We start from the raw sequence: 9,390 nt of genomic DNA on the forward strand, positions 1-9,390 counted from the left end.
GTGGTTTAGAACTATTTGAACAAGTCCATGTAATTCTTCAGGAACTTACATGTAAATCTTCATATCTATATCCTCATGGAGAAAACATTAACCACATTTCATAATGTTGCTATCAATCACAGGACGTTTGAGAGAAACCTTACACCGTAATACATGCATCATATCACACTATTTCATTCATCTAATAACACTTCTTTTCCCACTTGTAACACAACGGGGTTACCTTAGGCAGTGTAGGAACGATAGGTCTAAACCACACTTTGGTAAGGAATTTGACCTGGATTGTAATTTCGGTTGTCCAATCAGTTCTACGTTGTCACTTAATCAACGAAATGCGGTTCGATATCATCACTTTTCATTTATGTCGGTAGCTACCATATAAGTAAAAATATCATCGATGGTAATCTCATTTCAATTCCATTTTCTCATCCAAACTAGTATACTGAACCAAGAACTTCAAGTCTTGAGAGTAATCCGGATTAATCTCATGAGATGGAAATGATTTGAGATAGCGATCAAGTATAGATTCATTGTTGTGTCGTGTCTTCCTCTTCTAGGGAAGTAAATCTTACGGACCGAATGATATGTCGTGCTCCAGGCCAAGACAGATTGATTGGTTATTCGCCGGTGTACGGACCGTCCAACAGGGGCGTCCAAACCGTCCAATAGGGGCGACACACCCTCCAGGGATGTTGACTTGACGTCCATTAAGTACATTTATCCCTGCAGGCATTTTTAAATCTGGTATATAATCTTGTCACTTTAGCTAGATCAGAAGAATGTGTCTGGAGCAACATTCTGAAAGATATAATTCATCACACTTGCTTATCACACTTGTGGAGTATGGGGATCGAGATGAGACATGGTGGGCAACGTCCACATAACTTCGTGTCGTTCTACAAGAACATTGACGATCTTATCTCCCTCTAACAGCGGGAAGACTGTCTCATTGAAGTGATAACCCGCAAATGAGCGATAAAGAGATCATGTGCAAGGGCTCTGAAAGAGCTAAGGTGAAGGAGAATCGTAATCGACAAAGAATCACATCCTTCTTTAAGAACCCAAGTTGGTACGTTGTGGCAGTGCAACTTGGCACATGGAATGCACACCCAAATGCGTAAATACGAAAAACGTCAGGTTTGTACCCAGTAACCAACTGTAACGTCAAAATGGTTGGGTGGCAATGGGCCTTAAGGTGGACCAACATAGCTGCATACAAGATTGCAAAAACTGAAAACTTAGTGCCAAGGTTCAGGCAATCAATTAAATTACACTTTATGATTGCTATAAGAGGTTGTTTTGGGGTGAACATGGGAATTCGATGTCCAATTATAAACCCAAGAAACATGCAATACTTTATCGAAAACCGTCGATATAAACTCTCCAACATTATCCAGTCTCCCAGACTTTAAGGAATAAGTAGGGTGGTGAACCCTTAATCGGCCAGGGGGTTTAGTAGCAATGTATGTGGACAAACATGTGACCAGTTTGTCGATTCATCAACCAAAACCATAGGTATTTATATGGTTCGTATTTTGGTTAGATTAGTTCACATATATTCCCTTAAATTCACTATGAAAAGATGATCGTTTCATATCTTTGCTAGGAATGATTTGGAAAATCAATTTCTCAAACGAGCAGGCTTGGCAAAGTGTGCTTGTAAGCACAAGATCCTTACTTCAAGTAAGGAGATGCTTTATGACATCATTGTTCGACACAATTGTCCCAAATGGTCGTGCCAAAGCAAGTAAATTGGTCAAATCACCCAGCTCTAAGCCGACCACATGTGGCGTGTTCCCAGTTATGAGGTAGCCCATTGGCCCCCAAAACAAAGCTTCAGGCTCATTTTTGGAGGTGGTACAAAGATATTCTACTCTATTTTCTTTAGTGGTTTCATTTATGATCATTGTCATCTTAAATATCCTTAAGAAAACTCAACGACATTCTTCCGAAACGAATAGAGTATAAGGCCTTTGACATGGTAATTCAGTACCATTTATACGAGGAGCGTGCCAATGCTCTTAATCAGGTTGGATAGACCTGAAGTCGTTGCTAGAGATGTGATTCAAGTGTAAAGTTAGTGTGCGTAGTATCGCATTCATCCAGACAACTAACTTTCCCACATTCGTACCTAATCATGTGTTTAATTGAATTTGGTCATATGTATACAAGAAACATGATCCAATTAACTCGTATTCGATGACAATATCAATAAGATTATCCATAACGAAAAACAAACACCAAACTTGAATCCAAGAACATGGAAAAATGTTCACTAAGTAAACCAAAGTTACTAAAGGGATTCGGCCAACAAGGCCATTCATTTCAAAATTCTGCTCTTCCAACGGTGTTTGGTGGAGCAAAATTAGTCTCACAAATTGACTACGAGAATGGTACTTCTTAACGACATTGGTATACGTACGAACATGTGCATAACCAATAATCTATTCCATCGAGACGGAAGTAGATTCTATAGGGTTGAGGTTCGGGAATAATATCCCTTATTCTTGAAGTCTTAGGTTTTAGATGCCAAGGATCATGCTTCGGGTATGATGCCACACCTTGGTAGGCCCTGATTCTACCATATGTTGTAAAAATAAACTCGAAATTGGATGGTGAGAGAGACAGACCCCGAATTGGGTTCGGTAGGCTTAAGTTGAAGCTAGAGGGGTCTGTTTGGTAGGTTTTTGCTGAAGCAGAGTAGTACCATTCAATGCATCTTTACTGAAGCAAAGCATGCCCTTCAGTGCATCCATGCCGAAGCAACACTCACCATTTGGTAGGCTTTGATCGAACTGGGTTAAGTAATTCGGTAAACTCTAATTGAACTGGGTCTATAACGTTCGCTAGACTCCAGCCGAAGCTGTGTCTATATCGTTCTCTCATGCTTGTGGTAGTAATCAGATCCGAGAATTTGGTAAACTTCCGCTTTCTACACTACTGCCTCGGGATGGAGTTAGAAACATGGAAAGACGAGAAAACGTATTCTCCAGTCAAAATTCTATCAGATTTATAAACTTCAGAATCATACTCATTCATGGACATAATCATGGTGTGCTTCAAGCAATATCTCACATGATCAGACGATCTGTAAGAGCGAGCCAAAGAGCCATGGAATCCTTGTTCGGGAGGTACTTCCGTTTGTAATGCTTCAGGCATAAGTCTTCGAATAAAGATCATGGCGGAGGCTTATTCAGCTCTTCCATGCCATTATTGACTACAATGGTTTCTCAGCTTCTTGATTGTCAAGTGGAGATTCACATCTTGTGCCCCACATAAAGTGGTTTCTATTAGAAACGTCTAAATAAAGGAAATCAAACTTGTGACAGTTCGACAATCCACTGAATTGGAGGGAACAAGATTGTGATTGGTGCTATGGGAATGAATCATCCATAAGCATCAAAGTTAGAACATTCGAGTTCTAAGACATGGTTTTCATGAAAAACATCGGGTTTTCATGGGTGTATTGTTTTATAAAAACTTCGGATTTCAAATGCACTAAATTTGAAACTACAAGTTCAATTTAGTTTATGAACGTTTAGTCCATAAAAGAGACGTTCCTGCATGAAGCGGGAATGCCAAAAACAGGACATTGGGTTCGAAAAAAATCACAACCCAACACGTGTGGGCTGGTTATGTGAGGCACGGCCTGCAGCAAGCTACAAGCCTTGGGCTACATAACACGGCTGCATAACAGCCCAAAAAAACACTCAAGTTATAAGCTTCCAGCAGAGGAAAGCGAGCCCAATAGGGCTTTGAGGGAAAGATACCTCAGCCTTAGCTAGGTGTGGGTTAAGTGCACAGGAAAAGCCCAGCTGTGCTAGCTTGGTCTTGGTGAAGGCCATAGTGTGATAGGCCCAACAAAAAAAATAGCTGGTATGTGGGCCAAAAGATGCAGGCCTTCAGTAAGGAGCCCAGGCGTGCCTGGTTCTCACACATATGCAACAAGCCCAAAAAGACTGCTGCCTCACGGTTCCAACGTCCAAGCCTCGAGCAGCAGGCTTAGCATAGGGTGAGGTCGGCGTGGTGGCACAACTCCAGGTCGCGGCTTAGTCGTAGATTTCCCAAATTTAAATTTCCCCTTTTTATTTTTTTGAATTGTAGGGTTTGTAAAAAAAACCAAAATTGCTTCTATTTTCTTTCAATTTTTTTACTCACAAATTCCACATAGCGATTTTATAATTGTGTAATGCATGAATGTGTGTGTGTGTGTGTGTATTGACAAATATATGAAACATATGCAATATATATATCGGAAGGTAAATATAAATGTAGGAGGTTCATGCATCATGGGGAATGTTTTCATGATTCACAGTCGTTTCAAATATCATACTTTATTTTAAGCGTACATGATTAGCAGAAAACAATAAAAACTTTTGAATTTGTAGATCTTTCTCGGAATGCCGGAATTGCATCTCCAATGCGTTGTATCACGTTCAACAAAGAGAAATTAAATTGAATCAATAGCATGTATATCAATTCAATAAAATAATAAATTAATCATAAAAGAATGATTAAAACGTAATACTCTCCTAATTGAATAATAAACTCTCTTTAGCTCAGTGTCAAGAGTGTGCTGATAACGTGTTGTAAGCATAATTTACTGAACAATTATGGAGACCATAGAGAGAGGGGTGCGACAATAGTAGAAAGAAGAGAGAGATATGTAATTGTGAGGTGTGTTCTATTCCACACCATTATACCTTTATTTATGGTAGTAGGGAAGGTTAATTCCTTACCCTTTTAGGATTACAACTTGTTTATACCATATTTAGGGCCTCGTATATTTGAGCCTCGGGCCTTGTATTTAGGCCTCACACTAAAGCCCATACTTTGTAAAAGAGGAGGAGCCCCTTATTCTATAAAAGGGGACTCCTACCCTCATTCTAAAGGAGGCAAAAGAGCCAAGCCTAAGAAGGCTAAGAGAAGCTATCATTACATTCAGGAGAGACCTCACACCACCGAGGCTCTCCTCTCCCTTCTCTTCTTTCTCCGGGGACTTCCCCCAAACACTTGTATCCATACACTTACAGAGAAACAGAATCAACTACAGTGTGGACGTAGCCCAAACATTGGGGTGAACCACGATACATCTTGTGTTATTTACATTACATGCAGATTCACGGTCGGATTTACGTTGTTCCAAGACTATCCGGTTTTGTGCATCAACATTTGGCGCCGTCTGTGGGAATCGATACGAAAAGTTGTGTCGGCTCTCTTTCATTTTTTCACTTCCACTGTGGATCTGCAAAATCTGCAGAAACCCAAGAACTGAACACCTGCATAGTCACTGCAAAATCGATGGAAACAGAGTCACATTCCTTCTTTCTCTCTCCTATCACTAACCCACACAGAAAAACAGTCACAGCCTCTCTCTCTCAAATTGCATATGAAAACAGGGCAGATGGGTACACTGTTCACTAGTTGGACTGGTTGCTTTGCCGACAAATTCAACCGATCGATGAGTCACGAATCATCGCTGAGTCACCAGTCTGAGGCGACTGCCAACGTGGATGTTGATAGCAAGGAATCGGAGAACATGATCTCGTCCGAGACGGCTGAGGCTGATTTCTTCTTTTCCGAGCCGAGTCCGAGTAGGCTCACAAACGGACGGAGTCTGTCAGGATCAGGAGACTGTCGCACGAACTCCAGCATCCTTGCTTGTCTTGGCCGTAATGATGAATCATGTAGCAGCGATCTTTAAGTTCTTCTGGGAAGTGTGGCTCATTGTGTGTTATATGGAAGCAATGCGGAGAGACTTGGATCTGCTCCTAGGACGTTAGCAAATCACTGCTTGCCATATTCACTGCCATCCGCCGTAAATTCAACCTATAGGTGATAGCACCAGAGGTCCGACTCTGTCTCGCCGCAGCACTCGAGGGTCTCGTCGGCGGCTTAGAAAAGAGGGTCTACTTTGTTTTGGCATTCCTCACCTCTTCAGATGGAGAGCATCATTCCTAACCAGGTGAATCCTCCTCCTCCGAGCCCTAATTTTCAGCGACCCAAAAGCCCAAATCAGTGGAATAATCCTAATCAAGGATACCCACAACCTGGAAACCGTAATCAGTCCATGTGTTTGGGCCTAAAGTTGTCAGTGACGGGAACCAACGACCAAATCAGCACCACCGCCGCCGCCTCTAATGTCATCACTGTACTCGGCACGAACGGCGAAATTACGATTGGTTTGCATGTGAAAATGTTTCCTTTGGGTTTGGGCCTTGGAAAACACCACAAAACCTCACGTGCCTTTAGCTGGCATCCACTGCCTGCGAAGGAGGTGGATAGAGGAGCAAAGCAGATCGCCATTAGATTTGAGAGACCCACTCAGAAATTACAGAAAGAGAATGAGTGGAGAGATAAAGAAAAGCATATGGGTGGTGTCTGTCCAAGCAGCTGTCCTCCTAGAGAAAAGCAAGAAAAAGCAATGGCAATTAAAAGCTTAAAGTCAGATGTTTTCCAAAGGCCAAAGAACATGGGTGGACAGGTATAATTGCGGAAGACCAGAGATAATTGTGAGGGACTCGTGGACCATGCAGAAAGGAAAAGCATAAAGGAAAAGAAAAAGTAAAAGCAAAACAGCACCAAAAAGGAGATTCAACGTGGACTATTCTAAAAGGCAGCATGTACAAATTGTCTCCATACAGGAGATTTCACCCTGGAGCTCATCAGCCATAAATAAAATATGAAGTATGGGGAGGTGGTGGAGGCTGTGATCATGAGGGATCGTGCAAAAACGGAGATAAGATGAATGTACTTATAATTCCTTGTCTGCCATCTGCAAAAGAGAAAAGAAGACAGAAACAAAAGCAAAAGTAAAGCAGAAAAGAAAAAGAGAAAAGAAGAAGAGAGTGCAGCAGAAAAACAGTGCAAAAACAAGTAATAAACACCCCACCCGAATGATGTAATTTATTATCTTTCGGAGACATCTGTATAAACCCCATCAGAGGGTAAAAAAAAAAAAAAAAAAACTGCAAAGCCCAAAATAAATGGGTTGGCATGTTGTGAAGGGCGAAGGCTCATAAGCCCGAAATAGCACCAACCAGGGGATCAAAAGTACGCCCAGTACTTCAAATCATACATGAACATTACTCATGTCAATCATACATAAACATTCATGAGCATCACTCATTCAATCATACATAAACATTCATGAACATCACTCATCCAATCATACATAAACATTCATGAGCATCACTCATGTCAACATCTATGAGCATCACTCATGTCAACATCCATGAGCATCACTCATGTCAATCAACATAAACATCCATGAGCATCACTCATGTCAAATCAGCTTCAAAGACTTCATTCACCAGAGCTCTAGATTCAAAAGCTTCATTTACAAAAGCTCTAGCTTTAAAAGCTTCATTTACAGAGCTCTAGCTTCAAAGCTTCACTTGCAAAGCTTCACTTACAAAGCTTCAGTGCAAGGTATACAAATACCGCCTCCGAACAACCGCCACTTCGGCCCATACATGGATTCAATTTGAAGTCTCCAGCCAACAGACTCTATTGACCGAAGACTTGGGGGACTACATTATGTACCATATATTGGGCCTCAATTGGGCCTCATGAAAAATATTTGGGGGACTTAGCCCATTATTTATGTATTAAGGAGCGAGCCCTTATTCTATAAAAGGGACTCCCTTACCTTCATTAGAGAGCATCGCCGCCTGCTGAGCAACCGCCTCGCCGCGAGCATCAACTCTAGCCCATCATTCATGTATTGAGGAGCGAGCCCTTATTCTATAAAAGGGACTCCCTCACCTTCAACGCCACAAGTTGAGCCAACCAAGGCAACATAAGCCACAAGCCGAGCAGCCTCGCAGCGTGTGCTACTTCTAGTTGAGCGTCATTTCAGATTAAGCACTGCCTCATATCAAGTACCAGTTCAAGACGACATCTAGTTACTTCGGCCCACACATGGACTGAATTTCAAGTCTCCAGCCAAAAGACTCTCTTGACTGAAGACTTAGGGGACTACTGTTTATACCATATTTAGGGCCTCGTATATTTGGGCCTCGGGCCTTGTATTTAGGCCTCACACTAAAGCCCATACTTTGTAAAAGAGGAGGAGCCCCTTATTCTATAAAAGGGGACTCCTACCCTCATTCTAAAGGAGGCAAAAGAGCCAAGCCTAAGAAGGCTAAGAGAAGCTATCATTACATTCAGGAGAGACCTCACACCACCGAAGCTCTCCTCTCCCTTCTCTTCTTTCTCCGGGGACTTCCCCCAAACACTTGTATCCATACACTTACAGAGAAACAGAATCAACTACAGTGTGGACGTAGCCCAAACATTGGGGTGAACCACGATACATCTTGTGTTATTTACATTACATGCAGATTCACGGTCGGATTTACGTTGTTCCAAGACTATCCGGTTTTGTGCATCAACACAACTCTTAATAGGTAATTAACTCATAATAGGAATATAAAGAGATAATCCTATATCTACTAGAATTTACACAATTGCATTCCTAATCTAATAGGACTGCAACAAAACCATAGTTACATACAACCGATTACTTTCTCCTCGTATATGAATCTTAACTTAATAAGGCGAGCACAAATATGAGGGTTGTAGTACAAATCCACGTAATCTCTCTCTCTCTCTCTCTCTCTCTCTCTCTCTCTCTCTATATATATATATATATATGGAATAGGATCAAGGGACAAATATTTTTACAAACATTTTTACACTTCTTTGGAGCCTTTAGATTTTATAACATCCAAGAGTTCTTATTTATTCATTAAATGAATTGGATACTTATGTGGATTTTAACTAATATTAAAAATAAAAAATAAAATTGAAAAAAACATAAAATCTAGAAGAAAATTAATATATATATAAAAGGAAGAAACCCTAATCGTGAAAATAAGAAAGGAGGTATGAAGGCTACAAAGAAAACCATGCCTATGTTCTTATATTTTACAATAGGAAGGTAGTGCGTGATGATTTTTTTAGAGTGCTAATAGTAGCTTCCTTTTTTTGTTTGAACTTCATTGGCTAATGTTAATATTTTCTAATCCTAGGGAACAAATAAAATTAAAGGCATCAAGTTACAGATCCCTGAAGACTCCGAACCAGATCAGATATGTCTGAATGCTAAAAGCTTCTCAAAGATGAAAAATCTTCAAATACTTTTTGTAAATAGTAATGTGCGCCTATCTGGAGAAATTGATTATCTCCCTAACGAGTTGAGACTCCTTCATTGGCATGAATATCCATCACAAGTTTTGCCCAAATGGAAGTTACAGACCTGGGAATCGGAGATAGAGGTTTCAGACCTCCTTTCTTATTTTCACTATTAGGGTTTCTTCCTTTTTTTTAATTTATATATATATATATATTTAATTTTCTTCTAGATTTTATGTTTTTTCAATTTTA

The sequence above is a fragment of the Malus domestica genome, chromosome 07 (genome assembly GCF_042453785.1).
Source record: "Malus domestica chromosome 07, GDT2T_hap1".
NCBI lineage: Eukaryota > Viridiplantae > Streptophyta > Magnoliopsida > Rosales > Rosaceae > Malus > Malus domestica.